Source organism: Loxodonta africana, chromosome 22 (assembly GCF_030014295.1).
Source record: "Loxodonta africana isolate mLoxAfr1 chromosome 22, mLoxAfr1.hap2, whole genome shotgun sequence".
NCBI lineage: Eukaryota > Metazoa > Chordata > Mammalia > Proboscidea > Elephantidae > Loxodonta > Loxodonta africana.
The window spans coordinates 60380066-60406961 of record NC_087363.1 but is presented as its reverse complement, the minus strand read 5'-3'; the positions used below and the strand labels follow the sequence as shown (position 1 = coordinate 60406961).

Genomic DNA, 26896 nt, shown 5'->3' with positions numbered 1-26896 from the left:
CTCATCATGGAGGAGATTACATTGTATCAGATCTCATCATGGGGGTGATTACATCATTACATAACTGCCAAACTACATCATAACTGCCAAACCACTGAGAATCATGGCCCAGCCAAGTTGACACATAACCTTTACTGTCATACTCCTCTTCTGTAAAATAGGGCAATAGCTACTGTATAAACCTGCTGTAAATGTAAAAGGTAAATGTATGTAAAGCAGCTAACATTAGGTTTTATGCTTAGTAGATGCTAAAGAAGAGACAGAGGACTGGTTTAAGATAATTTATGAATGTTGGTGTTAGCTACTATTGCGTTAGACCCCAGCTCATGGCAACTCCATGCACGATGGGATTGGACCATTGTAATCCACAGGGTTTTCATTGGCTGATTTTTGGAAGTAGATTGTTAGGTCTTTCTTCCTAGTCTGTCTTAGTCTGGAAGCTCTGCTGAAACCTGCTTAGCATCATCACAGCAACATGTAAGTCTCCACTGACAGACAGGTCATGCCTGCACATCAGGTAAGGTGGCTGGGAATCAAACCTGAGCCCCTTGCACAGAAGGTGAGAATTCTACCACTGAACCACAGTGCATTCAATATATGAATGGGGGAAGAAATACAGATGTTGATCTTCGTTGTTTTTATAACTTGGTCTTAAATGTGTCCCTGATGTTGAGCGGGTCACAGATTTATGCTTGTCTTCATAAACCTTAGCCTCAATTAAAAATGGAGATGGGTCTTGTTATTTTTGTTATCTTTTTTTTCCTCTAGGATCATCTTTCTCAGTGTTGTCCGTCTGCTTTTCCCACTGTTGCTGTGTTGACATTCTTCATGTCTGACCTTGCTTCCTTGATGTTTGCCTGGGAATAGTGTTTGGCTGGATTTTTGAATGACTCTTTGTTGTAAACGAGAGATTTAAGTAATCTAGAATTAAAAAGTAAATCCTAAAATTGATTTAAGAAAATATACACTCACCACCACACACCAACACCACAAACATACCCGGTATAGAATTCCTGACCCCCAGTCCTGAGTTTCAGTCACTCCATCACGCTTCCTGTCTATGCTGATGTGAAAATGTCAGTATTGATGCAGAAATGAAAAAGAAGAAGTGTCTCCTCCCACACACCACCCCAGCCTTTCACCAACTTTGACACCCACAGACAATGGCTTGTTTTTAATTCAACCACTCTTTAAAAAAAAGTCTTCAAAGTATTTAAATTTCAGTAGTGGCCCTCTTTGATTCCAGTAGCTATGGAATGGTCACCTTCAAAAGGAAGAATCCTGGGTTGTGTGAGAGGAAACATGTAAAAACCCAAATGCAGTGAGTTATAGGTCTGTGGAGGACACTTGTTGAATCCTCTCATGTAAGAAAATGTGGGTTATTGAGCAATTTCAGGAAGGCATCTGTGGCCTTCCCCCTCCCACCTTCGTCCCTACCCCAAAGTAGGATAATTTGCTGAATCATTCACAAATGGCCAGTTTTCCCTGTGATCCTGGGCAGTGTTGGAAAAGTGGTTGTCCCCACTGTTGGGAGGATGGATAGCTTGTGTTTGTAGAACAGTGTTTCCTTCTGTGAAGCTTAATTTGCTTCAGAGGGGAGAAGATTTGAGGCAAGAGGGTTCATTTAGCCTGATGCTTATATAGGAAAATATGAAATGACAGATAGCAATGCTATTACTTAGGTACCTTTCCTGCAAAATGTTCCTAAATACTAACTGTCCTAAGAAACAAGTTTTTGAAAATATCCATTTTATGTTTATAAGTGGAGATTTCAAACTCAGTGCAAGGAAATGCACATGGAAATCTTGTAGATGATTTTCCTGTTCAAGTTGGTGTCTTAGTTAACTAGTGCTGCTGTAACAGTAGGGAGATGGCTTGAACAAACAGAAGTTTATTCTCTCAAAGTCAAGTAGGCTAGAGGTCTGAATTCAGGGCCTCAGCTCCAGGGGAAGGATTTCTCTCTCTGTTGGCTCTGAAGGAAGGTCATTGTCATCAATCTTCCCCTGGCCTGGGAGCTTCTACATGCAGGGGCCCTGGGTCCAAAGGAAGCTGCGTGCTGCTCCGGCTCTGCTTTCTTGGTGGTATGAGGGCCCCCACTATCTCACTTGTCTTTCCTTTTATCTCTTGTATGATAAGAGGTGATACAGGCCACACCCCAGGGATACTCCTTTTACATTGGATCAGGGATGTAACCGAGTAAGAGTGTTACATCCCACCGTAATCCTCTTTAACATAACCCAATCTTGCCTCATTAACCACAGGCAGAGATTAGGGTTTACAACACGTAGGAAAATTACATCAATCACTAAGTGGAGGACAACCACACAATACTGGGAATCATGGCCTAGTGAAGTTGACACACATTTTTGGGGGGTCATAATTCAGTTCTTGACAGTTGGGAACTAGCAGGGTCCCAGTAAATTCTACCAGAGGAACTCAATGAGAGGTAGCTACATTGTTCTTGGAGGTGGTCTGTCCCAGCCTGGTGGAAATAGTGCTCTAAAATTGAGTCCATGAACAGACATGTTGTAACAATACTGTCACCATCAGTAGGGCTGGGCATATTTTTATTTTTCAGCAGAAGTTGGAAAAAATATTCTTTCAATGTTAGCTTTGCTCTTTTGTATTACTGAGCCCACATAACTGCGCCATCTAAATTTAGAACGTTGGCACCTCCGCCAGTAGAACACTTTGCAGCTAATTTATAATGCTTTTGTCAGAGAATATCTGTGAGCAAACATTGAAATAGCATTGGCCAGGTAGGGTTGCTTACTTTCAAAGCAAGACGGTGACACCAGCTATGCATTCTTGAAAATTCTATTTATTTACATTTAAAGAAGAGCCTATAAACCCAAAACTTCTGTGAAACAGTCTCTAGAAATATGAGCAGCTGGCATGTTTCCTGGTAACATTCCAAGGAAAACTTTGCTGCAAAGAGGTTTGCTTAGAGAGTAACGTGTAAGAGGTTGGTTACTGGCTTGTGGTATGTTGGATACTTGGTGTGTAGACTCTTTGTAACCACACCTTGGAGCAGCTTAGCATGGCCATTTTCTTTACCTTTCTTTGGATAGATAAACACAAATACTATTTTATCTAGGTAAATGCTGGATGCGTAGATGCTACATGATGGGATCTTGGGACGTAATTCTGATGGTACTGATTACATATGGAAGCTTTAAATCTTTGTTGATTCTGAAATGAACAAGAGGGCTTGGTGGTACTTGCTTGGCCATAGTATTACAGTCACTGAAATGTATGATTTAATGAACGGCAGGGAGCTGATAAGCAAGGCTGGTGAATTGGGGTTTGTTCTGGAGTCAGTGATGCTGGTGTTAAGGAATCTTTCCCTAGTGCACCCCTTTTTTTCATTCATGGTTCATATACCTGAAATATTTCTAATCATCTCACACTGGCAGCCATATCCTCCACATTTCTTGTAATAAACTTTTCCACATGCTCTGTCCATGTGGTTCCAGTTCATGGCTCCAGGAGTGGAGAATTTGATACAGGGATAGCCACACCTCTTTTTTTTTTTTTTATCAGAGGGATTGGTTTTGGGGAGGCACATGTTGGCCAGCTAGGGCGAATTCCAGGATTTGCGTAGATGCTGCTGGGAAGAGATTCTCCCTTTACTTCCATTGGCCTGAACTGGGGAAGATGTGCTTGAGCAGAAAAACATATCTCAGAAGACAGACAAAAACTGAGTCGTTATATTGGGGCGATGTTAGCTGCTGTAACAAAGTGGCATGGCATAGTCATATGTGTAATAGTTCCTGGTCGGCAGGCTACTTTCCTCCATGTGGCAAATCAAGAGCCCAGGCTCCTTCCAACTTCTGGCTCTGCCATTGCCTAGGATTCTGGAGCCCACTTACTTTTGATGGTGTAAAGGGAAAGAAACAGAGGAACAGGCATACCTAAGATCTAAAAGCGACACACATTACTTGTGCTTGCATTCTGTGGTCAAAGGCCAGTCTCATGTCGGTATCTGGATGCCAAGGTAGAGTTTGGGAAATATAGACCCCAGATGGGCAGAGAATACACCTGTGCTATAAAAGAGGACATGTTTTTTGGTGAATAGCTGGTCATCTTTGGGGAGTTAGCCGTCTTTGCCTTGGTCCTAGCAGTAATGTTTTTGCCTTTGGATCAAGCTATGCCTATCCTTGATAAGGCCTAGTTAGATCTATAAAAATTAAAAAAAATTTTTTTCATTAAACATGGTTAATTTGGATTTTCTGCCACTTGAAAGTAAACTGTCTGAGCCTATACATTGCCTGTATCCACCTGTATGGAATGCTTCCTGTTCCAAGTTCATTGAGCAAAGTCACCGTCCCCCTTCCCAACTACAACGGTAACCACCACCACACAAAACCTTAGTGCGGTGGTTTTCAGTGTGTGGCTCCCAGACCCACAGCTTCAGCTCGCTTAGGAATTTGTTGTAAATGCAATTGCTTTAAAAAAAATTTTTTTTTTTAATTGTGGTCAGTGTATATCTATGTCTATTCATCATCTATTCATCTATCCATTTCTCTATATATGTATTGTTTATATATATACATATATATAACAAAACACTTGCCATTTCAACCTTTTTTACATGTACAATTTGGTGGCATTAATTATGTTCATCATGTTGTGCCGCCATCACTGTTACCTGTTTTCACCAACCTTAAAAGAAACTCGGTGCCCCCTCAGCCATGACTCTCTCTTTTCCTCTCCCTCCCATCCCCAGTAACCAGGAATAAACTTTGGTCTTGATACATTTCTGTTCTTGATATTTCCTATAAGTCGGGTTGTAGACTATTTGTCCTTTTGTGACTGATTATTTTACTTAGCACAGTGTTATCAAAGTGCATTCCTATTGTAGCATGTATCAAGGGCTTCATTTCTCTTCATGGCTGAGTAATATTCCCTTGTATGCATGTACCACATTTTGTTTATCCAGTCATCTGTCGATGGACGTTTGGGTTGTTTCTGCCTTTTGGCTATTGTGAATAGTGCCGCAGTGAACATTGGCGTACAAGTCTCTGTTTGTGGTCCTGCTTTTAGTTCTTTTAGGTATCAACCTAAGAATGGGGTGGCTGGATCATATGGTAACCACAAATTCTATGTTTCCTTATTGAAGTATTCTCGTATTGATGTTTTAGAATGAAAAACTTACCTGGATCAAGATGAATTTAATAATAAATGGTGTGCTGCTTCTGCTCTTGTCAGGTCAAAGATGATAGTGATTATTTAGATAGATAGATAGATGATGGATGGATGGGTGGATGGATGGATAGATTAGATAGATAGATGATAGATAGATGATGATAGACAGATGATAGATAGATAGATGATAGATAGATGATAGATACGTAGATGATAGATAGATGATAAATAGATGATAGATGATAGACAGATGATAGATACATAGATGATAGATGGATAGATGATAGATAGATGACAGATAGATGACAGATAGATGATAGATAGATAGCTGCCATCGAATTGTCTCTGACTCATGTGCAACTGAATGAAACACTGTCCAGACCTGAGTCATCCTCATAATTGGCTGCATGTTTGAGTTTGTCGTTGCCGCTATTGTGCCAGCCAGTCCATCTCAGCCAGGGTCTCCCTCACCCTTACTGGCCCCCTCCATGAACAGTCATGATGACCTCCTCCAGTGATTTCTCTCTCTGGATGATGGGTCCAAAGCAAGTGAGTTGGACATGGTTCTGTTGTGATCCATTAGGTTTTCATTGGCTAATATTTGGAAGTAGATCTCCAGGCCTTTCTTCCTACTCTGCATTGGTCTGGAAGTGCCACTGAAACCTGTCCATCGTGGGTGACCCTGATGGTATTTGAAATACTGGTGGCATAATTTCCAGCATCACAGTGACATGCAGACCACCACATGACGACAAACTGACGGATGGAGGTGATAATAATTACTCAATGGTAAAAAAATAAAAAAGTTCCCTTTAGGAAAACTAGTTATCAGATCTAGTGATCTGATAGTGAAACCAGGTGGGGTTCTTGGTTGCCTAAATGTGCTGTCTGAGTGACTTGGGGTTAACCCGTCTTTACTTCTATAAGGAGCTCTGACCCAAATCTCAAAAGGTGATCACAGCTTAATCTAGACTCTAAAACTGTGAAACTTGAAGCAGACTGTAGTCATTTGCCTGAAAGATTTGGTTGAGAAACAGGGATGGTGGTTTCGAGTATGCCCACATGACCTAATTGTTTTTCACAAAACCTCTGCTGAGTAAAATCTGAAATACGACTGTCAGCCTTGTTTTCCTGTCTTAATGAATTCCAGACAGTTTTGTAGAGTTTGGAAGCTTCCAAAACAGAGGGGCGGAACGACTTTGACCAGCTGACATCTGTTTTGTCAAACCTAAGGGTGTCCTGACATCATGGAGTCTTCACTCCCTTGGTCTCTTTTCTGAATGTCACAAAGCCAATCACATCTCTGAGGGAGAGGTCTAGACAGGGAGAAGGACAGGACAAGGCATTGTGTCAGACAAATAAAGCCTATGGAAACTTCTGGACTTCTTATTTACCAGGAAATTCAATCTATCTCTGTGTTTAATCCATTTAGGCCCAAGCCTTTTTTATTTCTTTTTTTTTTTTTCTTTTGTGACATGTTGACCTTCTTCAGAGAAAAAGCCCTGATCTGTTCTTATTGAAAGCTGGTTAAAAGCTCTTTAAGCAAGTCTAAAGTTCTGGGTTTAACCTTTAGAGTAAGACAGATTTTAATTTAAATTCCAACCTGGCTACTTGCTAACTGTCTATCTTTGAACAAGTTATTCACGTAGCTCCTGTTTCAACAATGGTAAAATAGAGCTATGGATAATAATATGGTCCGAGTTACAGAGTAATTGTGAGGGTGAGAGAAAGACAGGGGCAAAGTGCTCAGCCATAGCCTAGCCCTCAGTGCTCAGCAAGTGATCCGTTCATTGTCATTACTTTTTAGTCCGTAGCATCAACAAGTTTTTTGACTTGACATGAATTTTTAATTTTAGACACCGTAATAAAGAGCATATGACTCAAAGGCAGTCAGGAGGAAAAGAAGGGGGTCCATAGAAGAGATTGTTGTTAGCCACCGTTGAGTCTGTCCTGACTCATGGCGATCTCACACACAAAAGAAAGAAACACTGCCTGGTCCTGCACCATCCCTACGATCAGACTGTTGTTATCCACAGTGTTTTCATTGCTTGATTTTTGGAAGTAGAGCTCCAGGCCTTTCTTTCCAGTCCGTCTTAGCGTGGAAGCTCTGCTGAAGGTTGTTCAGCATCACCGTAACACGCAAACCTCCGCTGACAGATGGGTGGTGTGGCTATACATGAGCTGTATCGACCGGGAATTGGACCCAGGTCTCCTGCACGGAAGGTGAGAATTCTGCCACTGAACCACCAGTGCCCCCATAAGGGGGGCCGAAATAATCTCCGAGTTGGGTAACCAACATCAGAATCTTTGAGAGTTGATGCAGGTCAAATAGTGGTAACTGTGGGATGCCTAACTGGGAGGTATTTAAGGATGGCACGTGCTATTTACATGTAAGGTGTTAATTTTGTTGCCTGAACAATCTTTGCCTTTATCAACATGTTTCCTTTCATCATAATTATAGACTATAGCTAGGTGGAGGAATAAATAATAAGATGCACTAATTGGGATCTCAAAACATCACGGCAGTATAAGCTGCTCAGCTCTATTGCTTTCTCAACACGGGCATCTATAATTCCTGTTACGTTTAGCATTGCTTATAATGCGTTCCTGCTTTACCTTTTCACGTTTAACCTAACAGCCTGTTTTTATGGTTATCTTTATCCAATGTCAGTCATAATGCCCTGTAATCTTGAACTTCAAAAATCTTCATATCTTTTACTGTTCTGATTTTTTTCTCTTGTAGAAGCAATGTATAGCTATTTTTGTGTCTAGAATGTAAGTTTGGATTTTTTTTTTTTTTTCCATACCAGTGCCTTAGCTTGCTTTTCTTGATTATCACAAAGTTTTTCCCCGAAAGCCTGTAGCTAAACTGGTCACCCAGAAACCAACAGGGGGGATTAGCTTGGGTAATGATTACCTTTCTCAGGTGAAAAACTCCCACTTTACTGCACACATATGTGAATGCTTCCATCAGTTACAGTCTGGACATTTGACATGTATAAGGTTGGCGGCCTTCTCAGATTGCTATAAAGATTTCAGTGAGGCAATGAGAGTGTACTACCTGGATGTAGTAAGGGCACAGTAGTAAGGGCTGCTGTTGGTTGGTGCTGTCATGATTACTGCTATTCCTACCACCCCTTGCCATCGAGTCGATCCCGACTCAATAGTGATCCTGTAGGACAGAACAGAACTGCCCCACAGTGTTTCCAAGGAGTGGCTGGTGGATTTGAACTGCAGACCTTTCAGTTAGCAGCTGAGCTCTTAACCACTGCCCCACCAGGGCTCCACTACTCCTACTACAATTACTGAGTACTTTGTACTACTGCTGGTATCATTGCCATTAGCATTAAGGGTCTGGCTAAGAATCGAAGAGGTGGTGTCTTAGTTATCTAGTGCTCTATCACAGAAATGCCACAAGTGGATGGCTTCAACAAACAGAAGTTTATTCTCTCATAGACTGGTAGGCTAGAAGCCCAGATTCAGGTTGTCAGCTCCAGGGGAAGGCATTCTCTCTCTGTTGGCTCTGGAGGAAAGTCCTTGTCATCAGTGTTCCCCTGGACTAGGAGCTTCTTAGCACAGGAACCTTGGGACCAAAGGACACAGTTTGCTCCCAGTGCTGCTTTCTTGGTGTTATGAGGTTCTCCTGTCTCTCTGCTAGCTTCTCTCTTTTGTAACTCAAAAGAGATTGGCTTAAAATTGTAGATTAGTTTTGTAGATTGAGTCTACATAACTGCTGCCAATCCCATCCCATCACATCACAGAGATAGGAATTACAACACATAGGGAAATCATATCAGATGACAAAATGGTGGAAAGTCACATGATATGGGAATAGTGACCTAGCCAAGTTGACAGATAATTTTGGGGGACACAATTCAATCTGTGACAGGTGGTTTTCCTGTGCTGCTTCAGGCGGGTAGTGTTTTAAGTCTCCCTATTGCTTTGTCACTGTTAAATAAATAACCCTTGGATTCTCCATAGTTTAAAATGACCTAACCAAATGGTCAGTTCTCAAGCTTGCAACATATGTAGCAAGTTTGAACCTATACTAACCCTGTTTCAGCCTAGCAGTCTTCTAGAACACTTGTCCCAACTATCACCTGTTAACATGCGTCCCAACTATCACCTGTTAACATGCATCCCACTGCAGTAGAGTCGATTCTGACTCAGAGAAACCCCATAGGGTTTCCAAGGCTGTTAATCTCTGTGGAAGCAGACTGCCACATCTCTCTCCCGCGGAGCTGCTAGGGGTTTCGAACCACTGGCCTTTCAGTTAGATCACTTTAACCGCTCTGTCACCAGGTCTCCTGTGTGTTCCATGCAAAAGAGCAGAGAAGAATGCTATATGTTTTCTACCTGAATCCATCTGTACATTGATACATATGTACATAGAATTCCATGGCAGCATTTATAGAGCATTTTCAGCCTTTTTCTGATATTGTCATGAGTAGTCAAAACTGGACTCTTGGTTAAACAGATCCCATGGTGCAGTGGTTAAAGTGCTCGGCTGCTAACTGAAAGGTTGGCAGTTGAAAAGTGTGCTTCACGGGAGAGAGATGTGGAAGTCTGCTCTCGTAAAGATTTACAGCCTTGGAAATCCTATGGAGCAGTTCTACTCTTCTATTCTGTGATCTGTCATATAGAGTCTGACTATAGATTGGAATTGACTTGATGGCAGTGGGTTTGGGTTTTTTTTTTGGCTTGTATCCTACGTTTTGGAAACCCTGGTGGCATAGTGGTTAAGAGCTTCGGCTGCTGACCAAAAAAGTCGGCAGTTTGAATCCACCAGCTGCTCCTTGAAAACCATATAGGGCAGATCTACTCTGTCCTGTAGGGTCATTATGAGTCTGAGTCGACTCAATGGCAATGGGTTTGGTTTGGTTTGTCCTAAGTTTTAGGGAGTCCTGGTGGCATAGTTGTTAAGAGCTCGGCTGCTAACCAGAAGGTTGACAGTTCGAATCCACTGGCTGCTTCTTGGAAACCCTAAGGGGCAGTTCTACTCAGTCCTGTAGGGTCGCCATGAGTCAGAATCGACTGGACGGCAGCGGGCTTGGATCCTAAATTTTACACGGAAACACGGAAAATGAAAGTTGTAGTCTTTCCGTTTGATCGAAACATACAAACGAAAGTATTGAAGCAATAGATGCATAGAATTAGGTGGTTTAGGTAGGAGTGAGAATTAATGTATTCAGAGAAAAGAACGAGGCCCGAGAAGCATCTGTCAGAAGTGGAGCACTGTGATGGGCTGCTGGGCCCTGCGTTGAAGTGGGATGGCAGGATGAACCTGTGTAGGCTGGAGTTGAGAGTTGGGACACCGGTACCTAGGGGAAGAGCCAGCTATCAGAGATAGAAAAGGCAGTTTTGGAAGGTCTCTGTGTAGATTTAATTCTTGGGCATCTAAATAGGAGGGCCTTAGAGAGCTGACTCTTTATTTTCTCAGAGTCATGGTTTGTGAATTATTTACAGGAACCAGGGGCAAATTTCCTTGTCTTGTGAAGTAAAATGGTATTAATGAATACTTTTTCAGCCTACTGTGGGAATAGGAGATAGTGGTGAGCAAAAGGGTCAGGCCTGAACCCCTATTCCCTTTGGCGAGTAGGTGGCTGCCAAGGGATGTCTTGGAGCCCAGATCAGATCATCACAGGGCAGAGGAGATCTTTCTGGAGGAAGAAAAGAACCGGAATGGTGGGTGCTTAAATTTCCCTGGGAAAGAAATGTATTTTAAACTGGTATTCACCAAGGACAGACTTTAGCTGCCATTTTGTTTGAAGTCTTTATTAAAAAAAATGTTTATGGAGCCATGGAGGGTGGATGAACCCCTGAAACTGATGCACTGAGATAGTCTTTAAACCTTAAATCAAAAATATCCCATGAAGTCTTCTTAAAACCAAACAATAATTTAGGTTAACTAGTAAAGAATGTCTTCCTTCAGCCAAAGATTGGACAGGCCTATAAAACAAACAATAACACATGTAGCTCAACTGTGTATACGAGACTAAACGGGCACAGCAGCCCAGGGACAAGGACCAGAGGGCAGGAGGGGACAGGAATGCTGGACGAACGGAAATGGGGAACCCGAGGTCGAGAAGGGGAGAATGTTGACACTTTGCAGGGTTGGTAACCGGTGTCACAAAACAATATGTGTATTGATTGTTTAATGAGAAACTAGTTTGCTCTGTAAACTTTTGCGTAAAGCACACACACACAAAAGAACGTCTGCCTTGGGTGCTATGGTCTTTTAAAGTTGATCTGTACAGGATCAGATTGACAGCAGCAACCGGAAAGGTTAGATAGGAACCTTAGGGGGCAGCGAGTTTGTGTTAATGGGGGAGGGACAACTCAGAAAAGGAGGATGAGGATGGTTACACAACTTGAACAGTGTAGTCAGTGCCAATGAATTCTACATGAAGAAACTGTTGAATTGGTGTGTGTTCTGCTGTGTATATTCTCAACAACAACAATGATGACTCAAATAAATTATTAAAAACAAAACAAAACAAAAAATGTGCATTTAAAAAAAGTCAAGCATCTTCTATCTGAAATAGGCCTACAGGGGATAAAGTCGATTTTCATTGTTCATGGATCCCGAATTGGTGCATTTGCCTCCTTGCCAAAATTTGTTGGTAACCTGAAATTCAATACTTGCAGTGCTTTTGTGGTCATTCACAGATATGCAGAGAGTGGTGAAAAATGTGAGCTGCCCAATGGGCACGTTCCCAGCCGAGGCTGAGCAGGGTGACTCTCTGCCTTCTGTTTCAGCTCTTATAAATAACAGTCTTTTTTTGTGGTCTGTTTAGTGCCATGTTTTTTGCACTTTTGTGCTTTTTGTTGTCAGTTTTGCTGTTTGAAATGCCCCACAGGCATAGTGCTGAGGTGCTGTCCAATGTTCCTAAGTACAAGAAGGCTGCGATGTGCCTTGAGGAAAAACACATAGGTTATATAAGCTTCTTTCAGGCATGAGTTATAGTGCTGCTAGTTCAATGTTAATGAACGAACAGTGTGTATTAAATAAGGTGTCCTTGAAGATAAACACACATAAAACAAAGTTCTGTATTGATTGGTTGATAAAAATGAGACCAGAGGCCTGCAGGAGCCTAACCTTGTATTTCCCTTAGGAGCAGTGGTTCAGTATTTGCTAATTCAGTGTTTGTGGTGATGTGATAAAATATAACTACCTCTGATAAAGAGAGCTGACCGTATTTTCAGTCACCCCATGTGAAAGCTGGACAATGAATAAGGAAAACTGAAGAAGAATTGACTCCTTTGGATTATGGTTTTGGCAAAGAGTATTGAATATATATACCATGGACTGCCAGGAGAATGAACAAATCTGTCTTGGAAGAAGTACAGCTAGAGTGCTCTGTGGAAGCGAGGATGTCGACACTTTGTCTCACGGGCTTTAGACATGTTATCAGGAGGGACCAGTCCCTAGAGAAGGACATCATGCTTGGTAAGGTAGGGGGTCAGCAGAAAAGAGGAAGACGCTCAGTGAGATGGATTGACACAATGGCTGTAACAACGAGCTGAAGCATAACAACGACTGTGAGGATGACACAGGACCAGGCAGTGTTTCATTCTGTTGAACATAAGGTTGCTATGAGCTGACTCGATGGTACTTAACAACAACATTTACTGTACGACAATTCCCATTTGCCCAAAGTCCCGTGAGAAAAGAGACTCTGATTAGTTCACTGGGAATCTCCAGGATCCAGGATAGTGAGTGTCCAATAAATATAACATTGAATGAAAAGTGACCAAAAGGATGAAGTGCTTCAGGTGTACTAGAAAGGCCTGGTAACTTTTGGGAACTCTTTAAAAGCCTTTCAGAAAAATGTGTAAGAAATTATCTTGACCTTTCCTATTAGCTGTGGGCACTTGGCTAAGTTTTTCTGACCCTCAGTTTCCTCACGTATAAAATGGAGCTAATAATAATACTTCTTGGGATAGCTGTGAGGATTATAGAACATAAGGTGTAAAATACCTGGCAAATGTAAACCCTCAGTACGTTAATTTAGCAGGGGTGATGGTTGCTGTTACTGTCATCACTACTTTTAAGAGAGGTAATAAAAACATTAGAATTGTTTTCTTAAATTTTGTCTTTATCTAGCAACTCCTCCTCAGAGCTAAAAAGCTTACTCACTGGGGAAAACATCTTAAATCACTGACTGCTTAGACATTGTTGTGGGCTGTGCACGAAGCCATGTTAATAAAGCTCTTCCAGGAACGTGATTGTCGTAGTTATCTAGTGCTGCTGTAAGAGAAACACCACGAGTAAATGGCTTTAACAAAGAGAAGTTTATTCTCTCACAGTCTAGTAGGCTACAAGTCCAAATTCAGGGCATCGGCTCCAGGGGAAGGCTTTCTCTCTCTGTCAACCCTGGAGGAAGGTGCTTGCCATCAGTCTTCCTTGGTCTAGGAGCTTCTCCACGCAGGAGGCTCAGGTCCAAAAGACATGGTCTGCTGTCTGCACTGCTTTCTGGATGGTATGAGGTCCTCCACTCTGTTCTTGCTTCCCTTTCCTTTTATCTCTTGTGAGGCAAAATGGGGTGCAGGCCACACCCCAGGGAAACTCCCTTTACATTGGAGCAGGGATGTGACCTTAGTAAGGGTGTTAGATCCCATCCTAATCTTCCTTAACATAATCTAATCTTGCCTCATTAGCCACAGGCAGAGATTAGGATTTACAACACAGAAAAATCACAATCACAAAATGGAGGACAGCTACCCAATACTGGAAATCATGGCCTAACCAAGTTGACAGATATTTTGGGGGGACACAATTCAATCCATGACACTGATCATCCATTTTTACCAGCTTGTTTCCCAATAAAAATGGCCCACCACTGCCAGGTCTTTAAAGTTGACTGCATTTTCACTGTTGAGATATATTTATGTTATTCTTTATTTCGCCAGTGGCTGTTGTTCTTTAGGGAGGTGGAGTAGGGATGCTGGAAAAGAGCACAAGGACGTTATGGGGCTGTTGCTGAAGAATCAGCAGAAGCCAGTAGAATGGCTTAGAGAATTTGGCGTAGACAGTTTTTGAAGACACCAGGCCCAGCTTACTCAGGACCTATGAGATAAAGGTGATGCTTTTTACTTCTCAGTGTATTGGGAATTAGTGTATTATAATTATCAGCGTAGTCATTATTGTAGACGTTAGCTGTTTACTTGTTGGGAGTGGTTGAAATGCTTTTAGGAAGGAGAGAGAAAATCATTGTTTTCAGTAGGTCCAGTAGTTTCATAGTTGCATAGCAGCTAGATCACACAGTTTAATAACAACAAAGAAAACACAGACAGCAATAATAACAGCAGCAGCAATAGCATTTTTAAAGCCCTTATTACAAGCTGTGCCTTGGGTTAGTGTTTTAATCTCTTCCATATTCCCCTTGTTATACCCATTTATAGTAAAGGAAGCTGAAACTCACTGGGCTTCATTCAAGCAATGAAAGTTCCATCTTGGGTGTGTACTGGATCAGTGTGTGCGTGTTAGAGAAGGAATGGTTTGCTTCATGTGCGGGTGTGTAAGTGTGTCTGTGTGCATGTGTCTTAGTCCTAGGGAAGTATGGTACCTATATAATATCTTTCAGATTTTTCCAGTGTTAGAAAAGTCGAGAAGCTAAAACAGCAGCAAGAAGGAATTCAGCACTAATTGAATTATGAAAGTGTAAGAACACCTGGTAGGTACTGTGTTAAACATTTTACATGCTTTATATAAGTTAATTCTAAGTGCTTTAACCACTGTGCCACCAGGGCTCCTCACGAGTTAGGTAGGATCTCTTTTTTGGGGGAGTCCCTAGGTGGCATAAACGGTTAAGCGCTTGACTGCTAGCTGAAAGGTTGATGGTTCGAACTCACTCAGAGGCACATCAGAAGACAGGCTCAGTGGCCTTGAAAACTGTGTGGAGCAGTTCTACTCTGCACACATGGGGTCGCTGTGAGTCAGAATCGTCTTGATAGCAACTAACAACAACAATGACAAGAATCCCATTTTATAGATGAGGAAACTGAGGCTTGGAGTCTGAAGTCACTTGCCTCAGGTCACTCAAATAAGGGTTGGAACCAAAACTCAAACCAAGGGTTATCCTGCTTCAGAGTTCACCCCCTTATAGACTGTGCTGTGGTGGTTACTATGCCCATTGGGGCTGGAAGCAGGAGATAGGAAGCAATTAGGGGTGACCATTCTTGTTGATTTTGGAGCGGAAAGAGGATTGGGTTTCTGATGAAGTAAAGATGAGACTCAGGGTGTGGTTGAAATCTGAATCTGAGATAAATAGATCTGTCTATTAAAGGTGTTCACAGCATGCTTGGCTGTGCAGTTCTTTGTTTTCAAAGCTGTTTCTAAAGAAGGAAGGGAGATAGGCTATAAAGTCTCTAATAAAGGTAGCGAAGATGCGATGGTAGATTTACCCTCAGGAGATACTTAATCATTCACGAGGGCGTCCTATGTAAGTTGTAGATTTTCGTCACTCCTTATTTAAAGATCTTCTCTGAAAGTTGCTAGTTGATGAAGTCAAGAAGTCTTGTCTTCACACCCATCCTTCTGTTCTACCACTGAACAAGTAGCTCATGACACCTTGATGGTTTTTACTCATCTATTTTTTTTTTCCTAACTTGACTTGTTAATTTGTTTTCTTGTGTTTCGTCATAAAGTTGAAGCTAGTCTATTCCTTTCTGGACTGTTTATTTTTGACATGCCAAAGGCCTAGAAACATCATAAGGTTGTGTAATGAACGTAGCTTCTGCCTTGACATGTGGGTGTGAAGATCATCAGTCATTGCGAAGTACGTATTGAGTTAAATATTTTCAATAAAAGGATCTAATGATCTAATAGAGAGGAAGACGTTATAAAAATCCTAGTTCATGGCTTTAATGGTGAGCCATATAGTTAGTGGGTTCCATCATTGACGGATGAGGGACTTACAGAATGGATGGAACGACACTGTTACTGTTTATTACGGGGACAAGACAAAGGCCTAACAACAAAAAAGCAGTTAATTCTCCAGCATACCAAGAAAAGTGTAACCCATCCAAGTTTTCAATGTTTCTGCTCCCAGTTTGTTATATAGCATGTATCTTTAACTACCACGAAAAATGTTGGAGAGTTCCATGAGATGTTATTGGTAGGGACTCTTGGGCTCTGTCTTGATCAGAAGGTCCTTAGCCTTGTAATGACCTCTTCTTGGCAGGCCATCTGGGCATTCTTTGCAACACCATCTGAAGGAGCCAGGGCTTTCCTGAGCAAACAGAGTAGGTCTTTACCTGTGGAGCTGATTTTATGGAGAGTTTTGGTCAGCATTAGTCATTGTGAAACTATGTGGCTGGTGCCCTGGTTTATCTCTGCAGACATCTCCCCATGGCAGAAGATTGAATCCTCATCTCTGCATGGCCGTGGGCACCTAGAGATGTTAGAGGCACATTGGTTTGCTGCTTGCTGGGGACCGTGTAGTGTGTACTGGTCTTTTGGGATGACTGTTTACCTGACCATTTGGTAACCAGTTTAACAGGTGGACCTGCTGTCCTATTCCTTGAGGTTGGAAGTTTAAACTGGAGACACCAAGTGCCTCCCCTCCTTAACCTTGCCAGCAATCTTTATTTGTTCCAGTTAACAACTTCTAACCTAAATGCCTTTATTTATTTATTTGTCCTAGAGCTTTTTTTAGAGCAGTTACAAACAAGGAAATTGCTTTAATGCCAGAGTAGAGGACATAAGCAATGTCTATGGCAACAGGCTGGGTATTTACAAAGGCAGCCCAAGTCAAAATATATCACTTATGGGAGTAATTCTCTTTTTCCAATATGATATCTTATTCATGACTTTTACAAAATTGTTTTTGTGATCAAGTTAGCAGTTTATGACATTTTGAGGGTTGGAAGGTATGTGGTGGGGAGCTGTATTGTCAGCGTATCTGTCTGCATCTGGGGTGATGTTTGTGGAAGGATTATTGATCTCTAGTCCTTCTGTGTAATGCGTTGAATTTATTTGCCATCGCTAAATCTATAGATAAGGAGGTAGTTTTGAATGGAAGCCAAGTAACCTGTTGATGTAAAGTCTGTTTTACCTTTTATGATTACTGTCATTAGCACCTCCCTCCTTCCTGGCTGAATTCCCTGTCATTTTAAGTAGGCAGCAATTACTGGTTAGCTAAAGAAGCCAGCTCTGCTGCCAAGGATCCTATTAATTATCACTCTATCTCCAATTCAGCCTTAGTTGTGTTGAGAGAAGGTCCCTGTAAGCGTGTGGCGGAGCAGCTGCGATCGCATCTTTGTAGTAATCGCCTTTCTGCGACACTGCACTGGACTCAATGTTGAGCCAGAGGGCCCAGGCGGCCCTGGTGAGTGTGTTCAGCTCTCTTCTATAGGTTGTTGGGTCAGTCAGGTTTGGTGTGGTTTGCTTCTCCCTTTGGCTGTGACCTGAGTCAAAGCTAATGGTTGGCATTTATGTTGAGAATTCAGACCTATTCCTGGTCGGTGTCTGAACTCAGATGGGACACCTTGAAAATACTGCGGAAGTTTTCCCACATGCAGTTTTCTCTACCTGTGAGAAGGACACCATGGAATTGACTCTGGTTGTCTTCAAGAAGGTAATGTAAGGGATAACCAGAGTAACTCAGGCTACAGAGTCTTGCCTGGCAGATGTTTTTAAAAAGGTGACACTTTTTATATAATGTGAATCTTTGGGCCTGTGGTTCTTGCCACTCATAAATGGCTACGTCCCTTTCTAGATGTTTTCAGAAATGTTCAGTTCACTTGTTTCAGTGACCTTTTTTTTTTTTTTTCCAGAAGTTCCACTGCTCTTTTGATTAGGTTTGGAGTGCTTATGCTTCCTTTTCCCTTCTTATGTTATTTTTGGCAGTGTTGGGTGTTTAAAGCTGGCAAAGTGATTCACTGCAAAATGAATTAATTTTCCATGTTTTCAGATGCATTTTCCATTTGCCCCCCAAATTTCTTTTCTGTCTCTCAGATGATTAGTACTGTCATTCTTGCCGGCTGAAATATAAATGCTGATGTCACTGAATTTCTTAAATTACAGCTGGTGGGGATTAACAGAAATTGTAAAAGAATACCACTTCCTCATTTGACTATTTTCTTGACCGATTACTGTCCTTTCAAGTCTCGTTGAGAGGATAGGGATTTGGAAATAAGTTGTCCGTCTTGAAGTTCAAACAAGCAATTTTCATTTTTCTGTTATTCTTCACAAGGAATTTAGAGTGTAGGATGGTACTCTTCAATGTGCCCTCTAGTAACCCCAAACAGACTTTTTCCCCCAAGATTTTGCACTGTGGACAGTCTTCTGCCCTGGGTGAGGGGTTTTGAATACTTCCCTTAAGTAACTTTCCTTATATAGAATATTTTTACTCAATAGTCTTTTGCCAAACTCCAGGCTGTTACTGATACTAGGTGACGGGTTCTGATTTATTTATTTATTTATTTCCGGAGCCATTTGTTCTTTAAAGAATCCTTCGCTGGGTCTCCCATTGTTTTATCATTTAGAATCTGAGTGTTATTTGTGACACTTTTATTTGCTCGACACCCTTGAAATTTATTATCTGCTCTCTCTGTTCCTTGTTCTAGCAGCTGGAGTCTGGGCGCTTGGCTTTCTTGTCACTCGCTTTGTGGTTTGAGTGACAGCTCCATGAACCTTGTCCTGGGAGTTCTCTGGGCCTCTGGGAGGGACGTTGAGGCCACCTGCAAGTGGCGTAAATGGTAGCCCAGCACCGCATGGTGGTATTGATTGACTTGCAGCCCTGTTGCAACATAAATAGAAAGGATTCAGCATTTGTACTTTCCTCTGGTGGTGTTTTTGCTTATTTTGTGTATTTAGAGAAGGCAGCCGTATGCAAACTGCTGACTTACTATTTTCCCTGGAATGAAAACCATTTGGATTATTCCAATGATTTTTAGCTAAGATTTGTTTATTCACAGTATCAGTTTTGTTTTCTAGTATCCTGTTCAGAATAAGACCAGAAAGTGTCTTTTTACTTCCGCTATTTGATGCTTCAGGATTCTGCAAACCGACATGAATTTGAAAAATCGAATGTTTATTCCAGAGTCAAAAAAGGAAACTTTTTAGTGAAAAAACTCTACGTACATGGATATTTCCATTTTTTGGTCAATTACTTTCTTTGAAAATAAATTTCTTTGGGGGAGCTAAACTATTTAAGATTTGAGAAACGTCCGTTTTCTTGGTTGTTTTTCCCACTGATTAATTTCCCCAACTTAACGAAGAGAAACACGAGATTAAACCGAAGAATTAGAGGCCAAGATCACATGCACAAGAATGTTTGATGTGAGATAGTGACTGGTTCTTTTCTGCTGTCTTTGATGCCGGAGTAGATGTAGTTTAACCGTTAATGGTAATGTTTGGATTAAGAATAAAAATAGATTTCCTTACTGTAAGAACTGTCGAGCAGTGGTGTGAGCTCCCGAGGCAAAGTTACGGTTGCCCATCCTCTGGAAAACTTGCATTATAGAGTCTGTACGCGCTTAGCCGGTACTTCCTTCTAGTGCCGTGTCGATAAGTTCTTTGAATTGAGATTTCAGAACAGTACAGCTATCTGAAAAAAATTTCAAATGTCACTGTGGAGTTTTTGCTATGAGGAACATTTGAAAAAGTTTGGATAAATAGGGAGGGAGCAGAAGTGTAGTTATAAAGTGGTTGGATTCTTTTAGGGTGAGATTTTTTTAAAAAAGAGTTTTCTGTGTATCTCGGGCTTATCTCGTTAAATAGAAGAAAATGGGATTTTCATAGCTGAGGGGAGGTGGGAGTTAGAGACTTAGGATGAGGTGGTAGTAGGAGCTATAGATTAGGCATCTTATGAGCTGTTTGTGGCCTGTGACCGTGACTGTTTTTGCTTATCATTTTATCCCAGCAGCTAACACCACTGTTATGTCAGATGTAGTAATTACTTAGTAAATGTTGAGTGAATCAGTATATTGGGAGACCTGGTTCCAGGTCCAGCTGTACCATAACTAATTTTGTGACCCTGAGCAACCCATTTATGAGGAATCCTCTGTCTCTTCTTATGTGCCATGAAGGGGAGGACTCGAGTTGGGATGACTTGGGGTATTTTATGGGGGCATTGGTGGTTCTATGGTAGAATGCTCAACATATTGTGGGAGACCCGGGTTCAGTTTCCGGCCGTGCAGCTTGGGCACAGTCACCACCTGTCGGTGGAGGCTTGCGTGTTGGTGTGGTGCTGCACAGGTTTCAGCAGAGCTTCCAGACGAAGACGGACTAGGAAGAAAAATGCCTGACTACCTCCTTCTGAAAATCAGCCAGTGCAAACCTTACGGATCACGACGGTCTGATCCACAACTGACCGTGGGGATGACGCAGAGCCAGGTGACGTTTTGTTCCGTTGTGCGTGGGGGTGCCGTAAGTCTCAAACTGTTTCTGTGGCAGCTCACAAACAAAACAGATGTGGTGCCCTGCTGCCCTCCTCTCTGCTGCACCACGGCAGTTGTTGTAGATGGTCACCTCCCTCTTTTCTGTGAGCTCAGGAAGAGCCATGGGCTTCTGAACTCAGTGCTGCAGCCTTCTATAGCTCATCATGAACACAAGTGACCAGACTTATCTGCTGTCTCAAAAGTACCTTCCTTCGGAGGTCCCTTATCGTAGTTCCTTGATTTCCAGTCATTTTGTTTTTGATACCTGAAAGCTCAATTAGAAATCCCTGGGTGGAGCAGACAGGTATGTGCTCGGCTGTTAGCTAAAAGGCTGGGAGTTCAGACCCACCTAGAGGCACTTTGGGAGACAAAGCTTGATTATAAGTAGGCAATAGCTGTGAAGTTTCTCGGTCAGCAGATGTTAACAGCAGCAACAGCAACAGCAAGCACTGTTGTCCCCCCATTCAAGAGTGTAGATTTAGCAGGAGTAGATAGAACTTAATGAAGGGTTCTAGACATTCTTCCTCCATTTGAGTAAGATATCAAGAAATGATTAGGCCAGCAAAGTTTTCTGCTTTTTCTTTTTGCAACCCATTTGTCCATCTAGCAAGTGATTATTTACCTACTATGTGGCGTCTGGAAACCCTGGTGGTGTAGTGGTTAACTGCTACGGCTGGTAACCAAAGGGTCGGCAGTTTGAATCCGCCAGGTACTCCTTGGAAACTGTATGGGGCAGTTCTACTCTGTCCTATAGGGTCGTGATGAGTCAGAATCAACTCGACGGCACTGGGTTTGGTTTTTGGTTATGTGGCGTCCTGGTAGCACAGTGGTTAAGAACTTGGCTACTAACCAAGAGGTCAGCGGTTCGAATCCACCAGCTGCTCCTTGGAAAACCCTATGGGGCAGTTCTGTTCTGTCCTGTAGGGTTGCTATGAGTCAGAATTGACTCAAAGGCAATGGGTTTGGTTTGGTTTTTATGTGACAGAAAGCCTTTGTGGTGCAGTGGTTAGGCACTCAACTGCTAACTAAAAGGTCGGTGGTTCAAACCCACCAGCCACTTCACTGGAGAAAGATGTGGCAGTGTGCTTCCATAAAGATTACAGCCTTGGAAACCTCATGGGGCAGTTCTACTCTCTTCTATAGGGTTGCTATGAGTCACAGTTGACTTGACGGTAGTGGGTTTTATATGCCAGACACTGTGTACTAGAGATAAAATGATTGGCCCATAAGACATGGGCTCTGCCTTTTTGGAACACACAGCAACGTGAATATGGTGATGGGAATGTAATTGTACCTTTGGGACACAAAAGATAAAGGGGTCATTTCTTCTGAGGGGAGAGAGAGGAGCAAGTCTCAGAGAAGAAATGAAGTTGGGTTTCATTGTCCAAAGATGATTTCCAGGCAAACAAGAGGAAGCATTCCAGGTAGAGTAGAAGCATGGAAGCACAGCAGGGTGGTGCTGCTGGGATAACGTAAGCATGTGAACATGGCCGGAGAACCAAGAGCATACCCGATTTTAAGCTGAGGAATAGTGCTCTGGCTGCCAGATAAAAAATGGGCTTGAGAAGTGCCAGGTGTGGTGTCATGGTGGCCAGTTAGGATGGTTCCGGTGGAGCAGTCTTTGTGAAAATTGATGATACACTTGTACTGTTCAGCCCTGAAGATAGGTTGTGATTGTAAGAGGGTAAACACCCTGGTCCTAGATTTCAAGGGTAATTAGGGCAAAAGTAATACTGTCTGCATACTGCTTACAATAAAGTGATTGCTCATGCTTTCATTCATCACATAGCGGGGAACGCTTGTGGGTAAAATAGACATGGTTTCTGCCTTCGGAAGCACAAGCTCTAATGGGATACAGTCAAGTAAACATCCACTTACAGATTACCCCATACTCTTTATAAGATAGGTCAGCAACATTCTAAGTGTCCATTCTCCCAATAGACCCCTTTCCCTTCCTCCAGCTGATGCGTAGCTTCATGTTTCATCCTGTTCTCTTCTCCCTACAGTCAACTTTGGAGAGTAAGATATGCAGAAAAGTCTCAAGGCCTACACCTTTTGTGAATGGGTACACACACACACACACACGCACACGTTCACACATTAAAGAAATCTGTCTTCATTCCAGAGGTAGAAGAAAACCCAGAACCTGGCATATGAGAATGCTGTAGGTCAATCTGCTCCAGGTAAAGTTTGGGTATCTTTCGTTATTTTCCGGACTGTGTGTTTTAAATGGAATAATAATAACTGTTTAATTTCATATCTAAACACAAAATCTTGGCTCTGTGGTCCTTCCACACGTAATTGGATCTTGACACTGGCTTTTGGTGTCTGCTTCAAATTGGCCTTCATGTCTGTGTTCCAGGTTGTTGTAGTGTTTGGGATTCATGTCTACTTAGAAACAAGAGTTTGCCTTAAGGTAGGAAGATGGTAGACTTGAAATAAGTGGCTTATTTTAAAGGGATGTTTTGTAGTACAGAAATGGCAATAGCAACGAATTCTTCCCCCAAATGGAAATTTTCTCTACACTGTCCATCCAGAAATTCTGAGGAGTCATTCTAGATTCAAGCACTGTACTTTGAAGAGGAAGCATTCTAAATTATTACAGTGGTACTCACAGCTGGTCTTAGGTGGGGATGTTCTTTCCCTGTTTGGCAGGATTTGAGGAGGTGATATATTCTTTAGGCAAAAATGCTGGATGGAGTCAGACTGCCTGAGGTTTGAATCCTAGCCCCGCTAATTAGTAGCTGGGTGAATTTGGGCAAATTACTAAGATTCTCTTTTTCTTCGTCTGTAAAATGAAATAGTGGGTAAGTGTGTAAACTCTTCTTAAACCCCCTGCCTGGGTTTCAGTCTCTGCTTTATAACTCTGTAACATTGGGCAACTCGTTTTCTTTGTATCTTGGTTTCCTTATTTATAAAATTATGATAATAATAGCTCCTACCTTTTAAGGATGTGGTAGGAATTAAATGAGATAATGCATGTAAAGGGATTGGCACAGTACCAGACACATGGTAATCAATAGACCTTAGCTATTTTTCCTACTGTCATTATTTTGAGCTTTCTAAACTGTCCTGTAAAGCTATTTGATAACTTAGTGTATTCTTCGGAAAGCTAAGGTTTCACAAAATAGATTTTATTGCTATTTGCATTTCTTTTTTAAAAGTAAAGACTCAATAATCCAATTTCTAGGTTTGGGGTTGGGGCATCATATAAAATACTGGGTGTCCATTTAAATTTGAATTTAAGATAAACAAAGAAAAAAATTTAGTGTAAATATATCCCATGAAATATTGAAGACATACTTATGCCAAAAATATTTCTTTGTCTGAAATTCAGATTGAATTAAATTTTTAAATTTGCTCAATATTTTGATTTGCTAAATCTGGCATCCTTAGTTTTGGGGTAAAACTTTCCCCTTTACTCTCTCATTCATTTTTTCATTTTCCCAAAAAACCAAACCCACTTTATATGGATGCTTATGTAAACACTGTGAATAACACCCTTAGAACATGAATATAGAAATAGTTACACAAATTTGAAGGCGTATTTCTCAGTATCTCTAGTAAATCTGTGTTCTAACTCATTCCACCAGTGTAACCAGTGCCCCAGCCCCGTTGCTGTCGATTTGATTCTGACTCATAGCGACCTTGTAGCGACCCTATAGGTTTAGTTGACACCTGAGCATAGAGTGTGAAGTTGCTTGAAAATCCTGAAATATTCTAGTGTTGCTTCTGTTCAGAGGGAACCATTAATGACACATTAATGGTTAGGTATACATTCCAGAGAATCCTGAAAACCTCATCATCTTTGAAGGAAATTACCTCATGACTCTTAGAGACGCCTGTCTGGGGAAGGTCATTCCCTATGGTTACCCTGTTTGCAAGTAGGAAGATAAACACATTGAATGGTTAGGCTAATGACTTGGAGTGACTTCATCGTACTTACAATTTAAGTTAATTTTTAAGTAGGTTTGGTCCTTAAGTCATTAGGCTAGTTGGAGACCGAGAAAATAAAACCCAAGTCTGTGGTCCTTTCAATTCAACCAATATTTCTTGAGTATCTGCTGTTCGTAAAGGAACTGTGTAGGTGTAGAACGGAATTTAAGGTACAGTCCTTGCCTTCAAAAAACTTAGTTTAATGGAGCACTAAGGCAAGACATGGAGCGTTGGTGGTGAAGCGGTTAAGAGCTCAGGCTGCCAACAAAAAGGTCAGCAGTTTGAATCCACCAGCTGCTCCTTGAAAACCCTATGGGGCAGTTCTACTCTGTCCTATAGGGTTGCTGTGAGTTGGAATCGACTTGACGGCACACAACCACCACCACCACCATCACCAAGACAAGAAACAATTATGATAAAAGACAGAATAAATTAGGTCAGGGTCTAAGGCAAGTAGAGCCAAGTTCCATGATGGTGCTTAAATCTTGAGGACAAGTGGAGTAAGAGTGGATTATATTAGGATCAGCTTCCTTGAGGGTACTATTTGAGAGAACTATGCAAAGATGAGAATGATTTCATTTAGGAAATGAACCGTTCTAGGCTTAGAATTGGCAAAGATCTAGAGGTGGCCACATTTTGAAATGAATGTATCTAGACGTGACAAAAATATATACAGCACTGTGCCCGGCCACACCCTCTTCTCTCATCTGGGACTATTTATGGTGCAGATCATAAACCTGAATTTATGTAGGTGGGTCTGGATCCGATCCATGGTGCTCTCCTAAATCAATATTTGTCGTGCACTTGCTGTTGCCGTTTGAAGCAGCCAGAGAGACTTGGGCAACATTTAGAGACTCTTTTAGTTGGTCGCTTAAAGCCAACTGGAAGCCACTCCATTTCAATGCGGATTTCTTTTTTTTTTTTTCCCTGAAGTGAACATTTCCAGTGGTCTCTGATTTGGATTGGGCAAAATGAACAGCAGATGAATTCCATGAGCAGCTTCTTGGGAGGCACTCTGACTTTGAGTACTTACTTAAATGACTTTGAGAGCCAGTTTAACTCATTTCCTGTTGGCATGACACTTGTTTATTAGTTGGCCCTGGTCAGAGTTAATAGCCCTCATGGTTTTGAGTGGTCCCAAATGATTCTTCAGCCTTGTGCCAATTAGCAAAGGAGGGGCTTCTGCAGACGGGACCTAACACACCTATACCTGCTTCAGCCATCTTAGAGTTCAGAGAAGGTGTTGCCCATCTTAGATATTAATTTAGCTATGGAAATTAGAATTTCTGAGAAGTTAGAGGCCAGCGTGGCAGGAGATGATAAAATATTTTCCGTCAGTTCTTTTCTAGCACTTTTCCTTTTTTGGGGGGAAATGATTCCATGTGAGATTAATGATTAATGCCATTTAAAAATGGCCCCAGCATTTGGAAATTGTTGAGCTCATCTCAGCTTCTGCAGTAAATGAGTTAAAATGTGATGGGGGTTCCTGCTGGTGAAGAGATTATTAAGGCCCGTGGTGAAGAGGATTGAATTGGTGCGCCTGCCCAGTGCATGAGAGGGATTGCTAAGACTGGGAAGGGAAAATGTTTCCATTTCTCCATTCATATGTCTGTTGGGCTGTAAAGATCTAAATTAGACTGGAAATTAGCAAGGCATTTAGTGATCCTTGGCATTTCATTTTTGCAAATTAGGATTAGCGTGTGCCTTTCAAGTTTGGGCAGGTAGTTCTTTGTGGATGGTTTTGCTAATTCACGTGCTGGTGGGGTGAGATACAGGCTGGCTGCACACCTCTTTTGTCTTCTTAAATACAAAAGAGCATAAACTGCTTATATTAGTTTGGGTTTGGCTGAGCGTCCCCCCCCCCCCACCTTGGTGGCTGGGCCAAATATTATACAGGTTTCGTATCTACCCTTGACTCCTACCGGTTGTATTTGGGCATTCTTAATATCTTCCTTTATATATCTGTCATTAAGTTATAATTAAAGCTTCATGTTTTATATTTAGAATGATGCATGGAGGTTCGGCTGTGCCAGCGGTCCAGGCTTAATGGCAAATGTTGGCTCCTGCCAGAATGTTTTTGAAATCTGGTCTTTCTTTTGGGATATTCAATCTAAGCAAACCATCCCCATCCACTCTTAAGCTAAGAGGCCCAGGGAAGCAACTCAGAAGTGACTCTTGCTTCTGTACGTGTAAGAACATATCGTTTCAGATAAAAAATATTGGCTTGAGTCCTGGGTCTCAAAAGGGATTTCTTTGACAAGTCTTTGTGTCGCTTCATTCCTTAGTTTACTGACTTTCAGACAGGGTGTTGGTGAGTGCCAGTTTTGGAGTGGGCACATAGTGATGGTAGATGACACCCAGGCCACGGCTGCTTCCCCAGGCTTGCCAGATGCTCTCAGACATTTCATAGCACTGGAATTCTCTG

The 26896-nt window shown here is 41.8% G+C and overlaps 1 protein-coding gene and 1 long non-coding RNA gene across 3 annotated transcripts in view; both read left to right on the top strand.

Moving 5' to 3' along the window:
* MITF (melanocyte inducing transcription factor) overlaps positions 1–26896 on the top strand; it is a 281453-nt gene that overhangs the window by 11523 nt on the left and 243034 nt on the right. The window lies entirely within an intron of this gene.
* The window catches only part of LOC135228501 (uncharacterized), a 128069-nt gene that overhangs the window by 11280 nt on the left and 89893 nt on the right, over positions 1–26896 (top strand). Inside the window, exon 1 of the long non-coding RNA XR_010319068.1 lies at positions 1–26896. This exon is cut by the window's left edge and continues 11280 nt beyond it; it is cut by the window's right edge and continues 20766 nt beyond it. This is a non-coding gene — a long non-coding RNA (uncharacterized LOC135228501).